The following is a 16,240-nucleotide window of genomic DNA, read 5'->3' on the forward strand; positions in this document are numbered from 1 at the left end:
TATTATTATTATTATTATTATTATTATTATTATTATTATTATTATTATTATTATTATTATTATTATTATTATTATTATTATTATTATTATTATTATTACTACTACTACTACTACTACTACTACTACTACTACTATCCATGACTACAACAAGTACTACATCATCAGGTGACCAGATGACCGTGGTGTTTGTGTGTGTGTGTGTGTGTGTGTGTGTGTGTGTGTGTGTGTGTGTGTGTGTGTGTGTGTGTGTGTGTGTGTGTGTGTGTGTGTGTGTGTGTGTGTGTGTGTGTGTTCCTGTAAAGTATGTAGCAAAAAAAAAAAAGGAAGATTAAGCTTGTTTAAAGAATAAGGATGTTAAGTCTCCTACCCATTTGCTGACAGGCGGGGGACGAATCGGGGCGTGACAGGGCGAAGGGTGACGGGCGAAGGAAGAAGAGGAGGAAGGGAAGATGAAGGAGGAGGTGGAGAAGGAAGCAGAAGAATATTATTACAAAACGAGGGGGAGGAGTAGAGAGAGAGAGAGAGAGGAATGTGAGTGATGGAGGAGGAGGAGGAGGAAGGATAAGAAGGAAAGATAAGGAAGATGGGAGAGATAAATGGAGAAGGAAGAAAATATGTGCATGTATAAATAAACGGAAGAGGAGGAGGAGGAGGGTCAAGAAAAAGGAGAAGGAGAGAAATAAGAGAAGGGAAAGGTTGTTAAAGAAGAAAAAGGAGAAAAACGAAAGACAGACGAGGAAACGTTAAGAAAATAGAAGAAAGGAAGAAAGATAAAAATGAGATAAAGCAAAAAAAAAAACACGAAGGGAGGAAGAGGAAGAGGAATGGCATACATAAAGTGAAATAAAGGGAAAATAGACGAAATAGATAGATAGATATAAAGATAAACAGAGAGAGATAAAGAAGAAAAGAGAAAAGAGAACGAGAGAGATGAAGTAGGGACAGGAGAAGGGAAGGAGGAAGGAAGGCAGTAAGGAAGAAGTGTGGGAGTGACCGAGGGAAGGGAGGGAAAGGAGGGAGAGAAGTGGAGGAGAGCTCAGTCGGTCGGTTGGTCGGTCAGGTGTTTGCTAGGTCGAAGTCTAATAATGATGGAAGTGAATAATAGCAACAAAAAACACGGGATAAAACAAGGCAAGAGGAACGGATCATATAAATCAACGAGCGAGTGTGCAATCTGAGCTTATAAGGGCGAGCGATCGGCGGCCTTATTTGACTTCTTGATGTAAATTTGACCCGGTTTAGGACACCGATTGCAAGCTGAGTGTTTCTTTGCGAGATTAAAAAATGTTGGGGAGAGAGAGAGAGAGAGAGAGAGAGAGAGAGAGAGAGAGAGAGAGAGAGAGAGAGAGAGAGAGAGAGAGAGAGAGAGAGAGAGAGAGAGAGAGAGAGAGAGAGAGAGAGAGAGAGAGATTTACATAGATTTACATAGAAAATCAGACCACACAGACCCCATGGTCCAGACTAGGTGGTCTGTCCTTAAACCTAAGTGATTTTACATTAATCAGATGGCTCCAAAACGTTGCTTTTCTACTCTAGTTAATATTAAGTTGAAGGAAGTGACGGTCGAGCTTGTTTTTAAAGGAGTCAATCGTGTTACACTGAACCACTGATGGTGGGAGCTTATTCCATTCTCGCACTACAACGTTGGTGAAGAAAAATTTGGTGCAGTCTGAATTTACTTGTCTACATTTGAGTTTTGTGCCATTGTTCCTAGTTCGCAAAGTGTCATCGATCATAAACAATTTTGTTCTGTCTACATTCGTGAAACCATTAAGTATTTTAAAACATTCGATCAGTTTTCCTCGGAGGCGACGTTTCTCAAGAGAGAACATGTTAAGGGTGTAAAGCCTTTCTTCGTAGGATTTGTTGCGCAAGGAAGGGATCATTTTTGTTGCTCGACGTTGAACACCTTCTAGTTCAGCAATGTCCTTTGCATGGTGGGGAGACCAAAACTGTACCGCATATTCCAAGTGGGGTCTGACTAAGCTATTGTAGAGCGGAAGTATTACATCTTTATTCTTGAATAAAAAGTTTCTTTTAATGAAGCCCAACATTCTGTTCGCTTTATTTGCTGCATCGATGCATTGATGTGAGAATTTGAGGTTTGACGCGATTTTAATCCCCAGGTCCTTAACGCATTGAACGCTTGTGAGTTTAACGCCGAGTATTTCGTAATCGAACTTCTTATTTTTTGTTCCAACTTGAAGGACCTGGCACTTGTCTACGTTAAAGGGCATCTCCCATTTATCCGACCAAGCTGAAATTTTGTGCAAATCCTCTTGGAGGCTTTGCCTGTCTTCGTCAGTGAGAACCGAGTTACCAATCTTTGTGTCGTCTGCAGATTTACTAATGCGATTATTGAGTCCAACATCCACGTCGTTGATGTAAATAATGAAGAGCACTGGGCCAAGAACTGAGCCCTGAGGGACGCCACTAGTGACCGGCGCCCACTCTGAGTTAAATCCGTCAATCACTACTCTTTGTTGTCTGTTGCTCAACCAATTCGCGATCCATTGGTTTACTTGACCGTCAATGCCTATTTGCTTTAATTTATAAAGTAATTTATGATGTAGGACTTTATCAAACGCTTTCTGGAAATCAAGATAGACTACGTCCACTGATTTGGTTACGTCATAAATTGAGAAGAGATCGTTATAAAAGGTCAGTAGGTTTGACAGGCAGGATCTTTTGTTACGGAAGCCATGTTGTGAATCTCCAATTAATGAGTGGCTTTCGAGGTAACTCACAATTTTGTCTCTAATTATGCTCTCGAGTAGCTTACCTACAATTGAAGTTAGACTAATGGGTCGGTAGTTACCTGGTATTTTTGTGTCTCCTTTCTTAAAAATCGGTGTCACGTTAGCCTTTTTCCAATCCGAAGGACGATGCCTTGTCGCAAGGACATATTGAATACGGTAGTGAGGAGGAGAGTATTTCGCTCTTTGTTTCTTTAAGCAGTATAGGATATACTTTGTCGGGTCCGGGACTTTTATTTGTTTTAAGTGAATGGAGAGCTTTAAGGACTTCATCGGTTGTTATTTCAAAATTAGGCAATGCATGCTCGAGATTTACAATAGTACTGGTGTTGGTGGTAGCGAGAGGAAGACTGTTAGTATTAAACACCGAGGAAAAGTAATTGTTTAAGAGGTTTGCAATGTGTTGGCTGTCAGTCACTAGTGCACCGTCGCTGTTTGTTAAAGGTCCAATAGAGAGAGAGAGAGAGAGAGAGAGAGAGAGAGAGAGAGAGAGAGAGAGAGAGAGAGAGAGAGAGAGAGAGAGAGAGAGAGAGAGAGAGAGAGAGAGAGAGAGAGAGAGAGAGAGAGAGCAAGGTGCTGGAGCGTGTGGTGGCTGCAGTCATCTGTCAGCATCTGAGTGAGAGCCATCTCCTCTCAGATAGACAGTTTGGCTTCAGGCCTGGCCGGTCCACCGCGGACCTCCTCCTCCTCCTCTCCAAGGATTGGCAAGACGCACTGGATGAAGGCCTGGACACACTCGTGGTAGCCCTGGATATTGCTGGAGCCTTTGATTGGGTTTGGCACGCTGGGCTCATTGAGAAGCTTCGCGCTAAAGGTGTCCAGGGTGCCCTACTGATGCTGCTCAAGGATTACCTCCAGGGAAGGACCCTTCAGGTGGTGATCAACGGGCAGTCATCAAGGCCTTCACCAGTGCATGCCTCAGTTCCACAGGGTTCCGTGCTTGGTCCAGTCCTGTGGAACAAATATATCGACGATCTCCTCCGGCAGCTATCGGCAGTGTCAGCCTACGCCGATGACTGCACACTCTCCCGCTCCTACTGCCAATCGAGGAGATCAACAGGCAGCTCAGCCTGGTGGAGCAGTGGGGAGAGGAGTGGCAGGTCACCCTCGCCCAGGAAAAGACGCAGGCCATGGTCGTCTCACGGTCCCCAGACGCCTCTCGAACAGTCTCAGGCCAGCTGCGTCTTGGAGGCAAGAGTCTGCCCCTCCAGGACCAAAGCCTGCGCTTCGACCTCCACGTCCGAGCTGTTGCCCGCCAGGCCTCCCTGCGAGTCTCTGCCCTGCGAAGAGTAGCGGGATCCCTCGACCCACGGGGCATCCTCACTCTCTTCAAGGCACAGATACGTCCGTATCTGGAGTACGGTGCCCTGTGCTGGATGACGAGTGCTGCCACCCACATGCAGAGGCTCGACGCAGTGCAGCGACGAGCACTGCGTCTGGTGGAGGCCAGCGAGCACCTGGAGAAGTCGTCTGCCACTGTGACATCGCTGGAGCACCGCCGTGATATCTCAGCACTGGTGGTGTGTCACAAAGCCCAGGTGCAGGGGGTTCCCCACCTCAGCAGCTTGAGGCTCCATCCACGCGCTGCTCAGAGGTTCACCTGACTACACTCCGGTGACCAGCTCGTGGAGGTGCCTCGATCACACTCCAGGCAGCACCAGCGCACATATACAGCCAGGACCACACGCCTGTGGAACATGTTCACGGCAGCCACTCCCCAAGTGGAGAACATGAGCACGCAGCAGGTGAAGCTGGCTGCTCACAGGTGGCGTGAGGGACACCCAAGTGCGCTAGTGCTATAAACTATAAATATAAAGTGACAAACTGACATTATTCCATATTGTTTTTACATGTTTTTCTTTACTTTTTCGTATTTTGTATTTGTATGCTTGTATGTTTCAACATTCGACAATTCAATTTGTCCCATACACAGGCTCTTAGAATAATTATACCTAAAAAGTGTAATTTTGAGCCTCCTTTTTTTGTAAAAAATTTGTTTAAATAAAAAAAAATAAAAGAGAGAGAGAGAGAGAGAGAGAGAGAGAGAGAGAGAGAGAGAGAGAGAGAGAGAGAGAGAGAGAGAGAGAGAGAGAGAGAGAGAGAGAGAGAGAGAGAGAGAGAGAAAAAAAACAGATGAGACGAGAAAACAAACATTTGCCTCACACACACACACACACACACACACACACACACACACACACACACACACACACACACACACACACACACACACTTCAACACTCCCCACCTCCCCCCACACACTTCCCCCCTCCTTCCCACACACACACTTCCCCTCTCCCCCACACACGCACACTTCAACACTCCCCCCCCCTCACACACACACACACACACACTCGCACTTCTAATCCCCCCCCCCCCTTCCACACACACACTTAAGTCTTCCATCTTCACGACGCGGCCTCTATCTTACTGTTTCTTATTCGTATTGCCGCGGTAACACTTCGCTCGGTTATTTATCACGTCCCTGACTCGAGAGGCGCGCTACAACATGCTTTATTCCTGACCCTCCCTGTGTTTTTTTTTTTTTGTCCCTTTTTGTGTTATTTATCTTCCCTCGCTTCCTTTTTCGCGCGGTAAGGTCACGGGCGCCATAAACCAAGCGGCAAATAGATCGTCTGGTTTATTTGTGGCCGCCGCGAGATAGATGTATGGCGGTGATATCGAGTGTGTGTGTGTGTGTGTGTGTGTGTGTGTGTGTGTGTGTGTGTGTGTGTGTGTCTATCCGTCTTTTTTTTTTTTTGTCGGCTTGCCTCGCCTCCTCCTCCTCCGCCTCGGCTTTCCAGGGTCCCGATGGCGTCAAGATAAGCTCCGATAATCTTTCCTTATTTATTGGTGATCGGTTGGTCGGTTGCTGGATGTGCCTTGCTCCGCGCCCGGCCTCGTGTGGCGTATGTCTGTGTGGCTGTGTGTGGATGTTTATGCATGAAGTGGTGTATGTCTGTATATCTGTATGTGTGTGTATGTTTCTATGGCTTTGGATGTATGAATGAATATGGTTTGTCTGTATTTCTCTGAGAGTATACGTCTGTGTGTGTGGGTGTATGTATTGGGATTATGTATGACTGTCTATGGAGTCTAAATATCTGTCTTCGGAAGAAAGGAGGAAAACAAATAGTTCAATGTGATGACTGTTGACTATTGCATTAAACTTATCAGTATCAACAAGAGAAGCAATCTGGAAATGGATGAAGCTACGTATATTGAACTCACTCATCAATGACTACATGTTTTCCCTTCCTCATTATGCTATATAGTCTGTCAGTGAAGGGAATAAGAGAGAGAAGAATATATGAAGAGGGTAACGCTTGCTTCTCCTCTCCCTAGACTAAGATATAAATCCTGCTTGCCGATGTCCTGTGTTTTATGTCCGTTTTGGTTTTCTCCCTCGTATCTCTCTGGCAGGGCCGTGATTGCATTGGATCGGCCTGATAATCTTCTTATATTTATAGGCGATCGTATTCTCCTCCTTCCCCTGTTTGTAAGGTTCGGTACTGATGTCGTATTGTATATGCTCTTTTGTTTTCTTCGCTTTTTTCGTCCTTCGGTGTTCTGATGATGGTCATTTTTGCTTCTTGGTTCCCCTCAATAAACAATCTTTCTGTATTTATTAGCGATCGGTTGCTGTTCTTAACCATGTATTTAAGGGATGATTGTGATGTCGTATGCTATAGCTCTCTTGTTTTCTCATTTTAGTCTCGGTGTTCTACTGGACATGGCCGTTTTAGCTTCTCAATTTCCCTCAATAAACAATAGTTCTGTATTTATTAGTGATCGGGTGCTGTTCTTTCCCGTGTATTTAGGGACTGATGGTGATGTCGTATGCTTTGTGCCTGTGTTTTCACCTTCTTGTCTCGTTTTTACTGGTCATGGTCGTTTTTGCTTCTCGATTCCCCTCAATAAACAATCTTTCTGTATCTATTAGCGATCGGGTGCTGCTCCTTGCCATGTATTTTGGGGTTGATGGCGATGTCGTATGCTTTGTGCTTATGTGTTCAGCTCCTTGCCTCGTCCTTTTTACTAGTCATGATCGTTTTTGCTTCTGGATTCCCCTCAATAAACAATCTTTCTTTATTTATTAGGAATCGGATGCTGCTCCTTCCTGTGTATTTAAAGGCTGATGGTTATGTCGTATGCTCTTTGCTTATGTTTTCACCTTTTTGTCTCGACGATTTTACTGGTCATTGTCGTTTTTGCGTCTGATTCCCCCAGTAAATAATCTCTCAGTATTTATTGGCGATCGGTTCCTGGCGGCGGACTCGTAAACTAGGCCCCGATGACGCCGATGACGCCCCCGATAGCCGGAGAGTGTGAGGCGGTGGGCACTTTTTGTGTGTTCCCGATGGCGCCAGATAGATGACTCGTTTCCGTGTGTTTTGGGCCGTGTGTGTTGGGACGCGCCGATGACGCCCGATAGCCCAGGGAAGGGTCGTATGTGAGGCCTGAGTGCTGGTTTGTTGCTTCGTTCTTGGTCGTCTGGCGGTGAAAATCTTGTATAGGCTTCGTTCCTGGTCGTCTGGCGGTGAAAATCTTGTATATAGGAAGTCTGAAGTGAGTATTAATAAGGTCATTTGTTTTCTTTCGAATGTATTGTTCTTGTGGGTTTGTACGTAAGGCCTTCTTGCTGTTCTGTTCCTTCGTTCCTGGTTTGTCTGCTGCTCGAAGTCTTGTATAAAAGGGAGTGAGCTGAGTTTATTAGTAAAGCCTTTCTTCTTCTTTCCTGTGTATGTATGTAAGTAAGGGTTCTTGTAATCTTTCCTATGTATTGTTCACGTGTGGTCGTACGATGAGGCCTTAGTGCTGTTTTGTTCCTTCGTTCTTGGTTGTCTCTCATTGGAAGTCTTGTACATAGAGAGCGTGAAGTGAATATGTGAGTGGGTCTTCTTGTATTTTTTTCTGTGCATTTTGTATTTGTGTATATATTGCTGGATTATCTGAGACGGCTCGAAAGAGTATGCGAGAGGCGTTATAAATCTTTCCTGGTGCTTGTCTTGTTGGTATGCGTGAGTCTTTATATGTATCTTGTCTATATGTTTATTTTCACCTGGAACTCCCCGACGGATACCAACACCCTGCTCTGCCCATCCCGACGTTATAACATACAGTGCTACACAACCTTGTCCGTCAGTTATTAGTAAGCGTGCTGCCTCCTTTTCATCATTGTTTCTTGATGTGAGTCCTGAGAGATCCCCGATACCCTGCCAGGCTTGTTGGTGTCTCGCGCTGATCAGTTTTGCGACATTGGTTACTCGTGTGATATCCTGATAGTCCGTGCGAGGTGGTAATGTGTGTGCTTTGGCGACTCCTAATGATTACTCGTGTAGTGTTCTGATAGTACATGAGGGGTGGTAATGGAGGTGTTTTGGGGGGAGTCCGGTATGTGGTTCTTTCTTTGTTTTCTGCTCACCTGCAAGTTTTGACTACTCCAGTGTCCAACAAGTTAGGTGTGTGATGTACTGATAGGCTTCTTTAGGTGGTAATACGTTTCTTATCGATGTCCCAGAGTAGCATTAACTCGGCGTCTAAATGGCCCTCAGAATCTTCAAGGTGTAATAAGATTCTGTTAGCACCATGATCCCCTTGGGCTTTACATGAATAACTCTTTTTGTCTTCTCGTAGGCTTGATGTGATCCTCTAATGCTCATATGAATTTCCTAGTTCTTTTCGGCAGTAGTGTTAGTGATATGCATTCATCTGCGAGTTCAGGGAGCGCCAGTGCCCTTAAGTTTCATGTAATAACCGGTCCTCCTTCTCTTACAAGATCTCTAAGTTCCACGTAATGCTTCTCTTTCTCATCCAAGGTCTCTGTGATGTATATTACTCCTCCTTCTCTCTTCCTAGATCTCTTAAGTTTCATCTAATGTTCCTCTTATTCATCCAAGCTCTCTTATATGTAATTCTCCTACCTCTTCCAAGGCCTCTTAAGTTCTATGTGGTGCTCTTCGTTCTCCTTCAAGATCTTAAGTTTCGTGTAATCCTCCTCTTCCTCCTCCAAGATCTCTGTTTTATATAATGCTCGTCTTTGCCTTCTGTCGAGAGTACAAGCAGCTCTTTTCGTCTCAAGGTCTTCGCGTGTCGGTCCCACTTCTCGATGGCGCCGATATTCGTGTAATTCTCGTGCGCCGATCATCTGTTTGCCGGCGGGGCGTCCCAAGGCGCCCCGATAAGTCAGTCTTTCGCATGCCGATCGTCCGTTTCTTGGCAATCCCGATGACGGCTGATAGGCTGCGCTCCTCACCCGCGGGAGACGATCGGGAGGAAGAGGAGGAGGAGGAGGAGGAAGAGGAGGAGGAGGAGGAAGACGAGGCACTTAATTTACCTTTACTTGCCTTTTTTTTTTTTTTTTTTTTTTTCATTTACAGGTTTGAATCATTCGCCGAAGTCCATATTTTACTTTTTAATCATATAATCCTTTGTGTGTGTGTGTGTGTGTGTGTGTGTGTGTGTGTGTGTGTGTGTGTGTGTGTGTGTGTGTCAGTGTATGTATGTATGTATGGCTTTCTCTGTCTCCCTATGTCTAGCTAGCTTAACTATGTATGTATGTGTATTTGTGTATGTGTGCGTATTTGTGTATCGGTTCTATATCTATATCTATATCTATCTATCTTTATGTGTGTGTATTTATGTATGTGTGAATGTCTGCAATATAAACTTTCCCTTCGCAATGTCTCGGTGGGCGGCAGGAAGCATGCGAGAGAGAGGTCGGTCGGTCGTTGGGTCGCGGCGGCGTTGTAAATAATGGCAATGATCGTCCACGGCTTTGTAAGGACCCCGCGCGCCTTGTATCTGCGGCGAGGATCGTGAAGGAAACATGAGGCGTGTCCCGCGGGTGGGGTCGTTTAGGCTCTGTAAATCATGGTCAGGCCGAGTCGAGGTGTCGTGGAGGCGAGGAAGAAGTCATGTCGGAGCTTGGCGCCGTGTACGAGGTCGTGGGGAGTCTGGTTCGTCGTCTTGGGAGGGGAGGAAGTGGGGAGAGGAATGGTGGAGTGTTGCAAAGACGGTTGAAGAATAGACGAAAGCTGGAAACTATATAAGGGAGATAATGCAGTAAGGGAAGGGAGATATGAAGTAAAAAGAGGCAGGAAGATGAGGAGGGGGAGAAAGAAAGAGGGGGAGGGAGATTAGAAAAAAAAAGAGGATAGGAGAAGGGGTAGAGGTAGGGTGTATGTCCGTACGTTCATCAGGGCAGGAACACGAGAAGGGTTATGATGGGGTGGGAGCCGCGGCTGACCCATCCATCTTAGTCCTCCTCCTCGCTTAAGGGGGGTGTCTTGCTTGCCCTGTGTGTGTGTGTGTGTGTGTGTGTGTGTGTGTGTGTGTGTGTGTGTGTGTGTGTGTGTGTGTGTGTGTGTGAATATGTAAAGTATCGAGTGTTTTATGAATATACTCCACACTTTTTTTTTTTTTTTGCGTATTTCATCCATCGTGTTCTGTTTAGCGTAGTTTATCCTCATCCCCCTTTTCTTTTTAATGTTATATTTCACGAGGTCTTTATTCCACATACTTTTTGGTTATCTTTTTCCATCGTGATCCTTTTAGTGTAGTTTATCCTCACGTCTGTTTTCTTTTTTGTCTTGTAATCGTATATTTCACAAAGTCGATATTTCACGTCGCTGGTTGGCATGCAAATATTCTACCTTTTCTCCCTCTACTTCTATCTTTTCCTTTTTTTTTTTTTTTACATATAATCTTCGTTTTCTCTTTATTTTGCTTTTCCTTTTTCTTTTTTCGTTTTTCTCTTATACAAACGTTCTTCCTTTTCTTTGTTTTACTTTTCTATTCTTTATCTTTTTATTATTATTTTGTTTCTACTTTTCAGCTTTCATCACATTTTTCTCTCTTATTTTCTTCTCCTTTTTCTTTCATTTCCATTTTTTCTCTCTCCGTTTAATCTTAGCTTTTCCTCATCCATCAGATCTTTCTCGCTCTCCTCTGTTCGCGTCGGGTCGAATGTTTCACTCTGGATGTTGTACACGGATGTTTCAATGTTCACTACACGCGTTTCTGGCCGGCAAAAATATATATCCATTCTTCTACTGTTTATTCTCCTTGTTCCTATCTATTTTCCGTCCAACCATCACTCCGGTACGCTCAATTAGGAGGTTGCATGTTTTCCTTTCTAACTTTGATGGGTTAAATGTGTTTTTTTCCCTTCGCTGTGGTCTACTGAAGCTGGTGGTTTTTTTTTTTCGTTTATAATATTTTTGTTTTTGTTTGTATCTTTGTTTAATTTATTTGCCATCATTTTTTTGCTTTCTTCTCTCCGTTTCTGGAAGTTGATAACTTTATTTCTAGTTTTTCCTGTATCTTTTTTCTTCCATACCTCCATCCATTCTTTATTTTTTACCTTTTAGTTTTAATCTATTCTTCTATTTCATCTATATATCGCTCAATTATTTTTATTTCATATCCATCCTTCTCTTCTCTTGATTTTTTTCTTCATTTATTCATTTTAATCCATTCTCCTATTTTTTTTCCGGCATGACACTGTTTCTCTTTTGTTATTTTCATGTACCTCTTCCTATATTCCTCTCTCCATGTGTTCGTCTTTTGAATCCATTCATCTATTTCTTCCGTCTGGTAAGCCGCTATTTCCCCTCATCCATCCATCACTTTGCTACGCCAGCCGATACTTCTTTTCTCATACATTATTTTTTCCTTCCCTATGTACTCAGCTTATCCCGCGGTTACCTTGCCACTCAGTCTTCCTACCTACGACCGTCTCCTGTTTACCCTCTAATAGCACACACACACCACACACACACATGCTCCCTCCTCCTCTTCCTCCTTCTCCTCCTCGTCTCCTGCAGCTCCGGGAATTACTTTAGTATGCAAACGATTTTTTGATCAACCAAGCGTTTAGGTGGCGATTTTATATTCGGCCCTTATTGAAAGCTACGACTCCCTTAAGACTCCTAAGCACGGGTGTTGAGGCAATATTCGCTGGCATCTATTTACATCGCGGACGAAAATTACCCTCGTATGAAAGCCGATGGACAGATGAGGGAGAGTTAGGCAAGCATGAAAGTTGATAGCAGCGACGCAGGGCCCAGAAAAAATGCGCAAATGAGAGGTGCTGAAGGAGGGAATGAATATACATCGTCTCAATGGGTAATATAGATTAAATTAGTAGATCATGGAGATAACGCGATGGGGAGAGGGAAGTCAGCAAGCCAGTAAGTAAGTATGAGACACGCGGAGGCCGGCCAAGGGAAAAAACTAGCTAAATGAAAGGTAGTGAGAGAGAAAATTAATATACATCGCCTCATTTGAGTATTACATAGATGATGAGATAAGAGGATTAAATAATGGAGCAGTAGGGAGGGAGAGTTTTAGGCAAGTAAACAGAGCAGACCAAGCGAGGCAGTACAAGGGAGGAGGAAGAGGAGATGAAAAGGACGAAGATGCTAGGACGAAAACACTGATAAAAGGAGACATAGAGGAGGAGAGAATTAATGTATATGTACTTAGCGCTTCAAAGGAAGACTAAATAAGTAGATTAGAGAGATGAAACACGATAGATAGACAGATAGTTAGATAGAGAAAGACAGACAGACAGACAGAGATAGAGAGGACGAACGAACGAAAGAAGAACCAGAAATTAAATAGAAAATTAAGTAAAAAAAATGGAAGAGAGAGAGAGACAGAGAACGACAGACAGAGAAGACGGAAAAGCGAAAACCCAGACCCAAAAAAACGAAAAAAAAAAAATTGAAAAAAAATGTAAGAAGATGGAGCAGGGGGAGAAAAAAGAGGAGGAGGAGGGGGAAGCAGGAGGAGGTAGTGAAAGAGAAAATGAATATATATCGCCTGCTTGAGTAATATTCGTGGGCGTCGTCCCCGCGCCAGAGAGTAATACAGCGCCGGGCCAATACTTTATCCACGCCAGCCCAATATTTAGCTCTTAGTGGACGGCATTACGGGAGGCTGCGGGCCGGCGCTCCACTCTTTCCCGACATAATTAGATCGTAAAGTGAGGGATCCAATCTCGAGCTTATCTCCCTGACGGGGCTTTGAGGGAGACTGCGAAGACAAGTAGGAGGAGATGACGAAGGGAGATGAGCAGAGAAGAGGGATGAGGGAGAGGGATGCAGGTGAGGAAGGGAGATGAGACGTGAAGGAGAGAAGGATGGAGGGAATTATTGTGCAAGGGAGGAAGGGAGAGTGGGAGGGAAAGGGGGTTGTGAGAAGAGAAGAATGAAAGTAAGAGTAGGAGGGAGGGAGGTCGGGAGGGAAAAGAAGGAGGAAGGGAGGGAGAGGAAGTGTTATGAGATGGAGGGATGGAGGAAGAGGTAGAGGGAAGGCACGATAAGTAAGAATAAATAAGAGAGATGAAGGAAAAGGAGAGAGAAGAGGGATGAGGAAACAACGGATAGGTAAAAGGGAGGGAGGGAGGGAAGAAAAATAGATGAAGGAGAGAGAGCAGATGAAGAACTGGAGGAGAAGAAGAAGAAGGGCAAGAACAATAGCAAGAACAAGAAGAGGATGAAGAAGGAAAAGAAAATAGCGGGGAAGAATAGCAGAAAAAAGAGAAAGAGAGGATGAAGAGCAGGAGGAGAATAAGAAAAAGAAGAACAAGGGCAAGAACAATAGCAGGAACAAGAAGAGGATGAAGAAAGAAGAGAAGCTAGCGGGAAAGAAGAGTAGATGAAGGAGAGAGAGAGAAGATGAAGAACAGTAGAAGAAGAAGAAGAAGAAGAAGAACAAGAACAAGAAGAGGATGAAGAAAGAAGAGAAGCTAGCGGGAAAGAAGAGTAGATGAAGGAGAGAGAAAAGATGAAGAACATTAGAAGAAGAAGAAGAAGAAGAAGAAGAGCAATAGCAAGAACAAGAAGAGGATGCAGAAGGAAGAGAAGATAGAAAGTAAGTAAGAGAAATGATAAGAATAATAACAAGAAGTACAAGAAAAAGAGAGGAAGATGAAGAAATACGAGAAGAAAAGAAATGCAAGAAGAAAAGAAGAAGGAAAGGTAGTAATGAAAATAAGAAGAATAAGAAACAGAAGAAAAAATAAAGAAACGGAAGTAGGAGATGAAAAAAAGAAGAAGGAAAAAGATAAATAAAAAGTAAGAAAGAGGGAAGGAAAGAAAGAGAGAAAGACAAGTGGAAAAAGTAGTATCAGAAAAGAATATAAAGAAAACAGAAGAAAAACGAATGCTATGCTTCTTAAAGTACTTGTAATAATAATAATAATAATAATATGAATGTGAATATATAAGTGACTACCATCATAAGTTAACGTAGAAAAATTTTGACTGAAAGGATTGCAAAGTATGAAGAGAGTAAATAAAGAAAAGAAAAAGAAAGAAAATACGTTAAATGCGCATACCGAAGCATTATTTTAGAAGGTATGAGGATAAGGACTTAAAATACTTGCACAACAACCTCACGTAACAAAGTGTGAGCATGTTATAAAGCGCTGAAGGGAGGAGGAACATGTACCTGGTAAACAAATGGAAATAGTCGAGTAAAGCATCAGAAGGGACGAAGAGAAAGGTCTGGAAGAGAGGAAATGGTTAAGGAAATATAAATGGAAGGAAGGTCAACAAAATAGATTGTGAAAGTGGAAATGAAATATGAGAGGACTAAGAAGGGAAGAAAATGGAAAGAAACGAAGAAAACAAAAGCAATAAAATAGAATATACATCACAAGAAGAAGTAACAGCAATAAAATGATCTTAAAATATGAAGAAAAAAAATATAGAAAAAAAATAACAGCCGTAAGGAAGGGAGTGGAATTTGAAGGAAGGAAGAAGAAGATGAAGAAGAAGGAGATGAAGACGAAGACGAAGAACAAGAAGAACAAGAAGAAAAAAAAGAGGAAGCAGAAGACGAGGACGAAAAAGAAGTAAAACAACAACAACAGCATCAACACGAACAACAACCACCACAAAATAAGAAACACAAGCAATACAATGATAAGCTCGTATATACCATAAGTAAAAAACAGTAATAACATGGATGCCAAGAGCTTCTGTTACCATGATGTATCGCGGCCGTAACCCTCAGTGAGACCATCGCGGCGAGGTGTAGGAGGGGGGGCAAGAGGCGAAGGAGAGAGGAGGAGGAGGAGGAGGAGGAGGAGGAGGATAAAGAGAGCAGCGTGTAATAACTGAAGAAAAACAGTGGAAGGAGCGGAGGATGCAAGGGAATGGAATGAGGAATAGGAAAGAAGGGAAGGAAAGCACAAGGAAATTGAAAGGAATGGATGGTGAAAGGGGAGGAAAGGGAATAAGGAGAGGGGAGGAAGGAGGGAGAGAGGAGGAGAAGAAAAGGAAAAGGAAAGGGAATGAGAGCAGATAAGGGAGGAACAGGGTGGGAAGAGAAAGAAGGAGGGAGAGGAATGGGAGATATGGGAATGGAAGGGAAGGAAGGGGAACGAGAGGAGACATGAGGGGAGGAGGAGGGACAAGGAGGAAGAATGGAAGGAACGAGGAAAGGGAAGAGAAGAGAAGGAAGAAGGGAACGAGAGGAGACATAAGGGATGTGGGAAAAAGTGGGGAAGAATGGAATGGAACGAGGAAAGGGAAGGGAGGAAGGGGAACGAGAGGAGACAAGGGGAGGAGGGGGGACAGGGGGGGGCGGAATAGAAGGCAAGGGAGTAAGGGGCACGAGAGGAGACAAGGAGGAGGTGGGATAGGTGGGGAGGAATAGAAGGAAGGAGGAAGGGGAACGAGAGGAGACAAGGGGAGGAGGTGGGACATGTGGGGAGGAATAGGAAGAAGGAAGGGAAGGGAACGAGAGGAGACAAGGGAGGAGGTGGGATAGGGTGGGGAGGAATAGAAGGAAGGGAGGAAGGGGAACGGAGGAGACAAGGGGAGGTGGGACAGGGTGGGAGGAATAGAAGGAAGGAGGAAGGGGGGAGAGGAGACAAGGGGAGGAGGTGGGACAGGGTGGGGAGGAATAGAAGGGAAGGGAGGAAGGGGAACGAGAGGAGACATAAGGGGAGGAGGAGGGACAAGGTGGGGAAGCGGAAATACCAGCGATGTACGAAACAGTTTTTTACCGAGGGAACACAAACACACGTGGACCATGGGATAAAAACACATTGAAACGGTGAAGAAAACGCCGCATAAGAAGAGCATCGAAGACCTGACGACGAGAAAGGAAATGCTAATAAGGGCGGAGGAGATGAACAGAGGAACTAACAGGGAAATATGATGAAAGAGTGAAAGTAGAGAGAAGGTAAAAAAGAATGGGTGTAAATGTGATGAAAGAGGGCGAGGAGGAGGAGGAGGAGGAGGAGGAGGAGGAGGAGGAGGAGGAGAACGAGTGGGTGGAGGAAAACCAATAATATGAATTTCCGTTATGAAAGAATGACAGAAGGAATGAAGGAGGAGGAGGAGGAGGAGGAGGTTAGGGAGGTGACTACAGATATGAAATAAAGCCGTAAGGAAAAAAATGAATGATGGATATGGAGGAGGAGGAGGAGGAGGAGGAGGAGGAGGAGGAGGAGGAGGTAGAGA

The sequence above is a fragment of the Eriocheir sinensis genome, unplaced genomic scaffold (genome assembly GCF_024679095.1).
Source record: "Eriocheir sinensis breed Jianghai 21 unplaced genomic scaffold, ASM2467909v1 Scaffold45, whole genome shotgun sequence".
Classification (NCBI taxonomy): Eukaryota; Metazoa; Arthropoda; class Malacostraca; order Decapoda; family Varunidae; genus Eriocheir; species Eriocheir sinensis.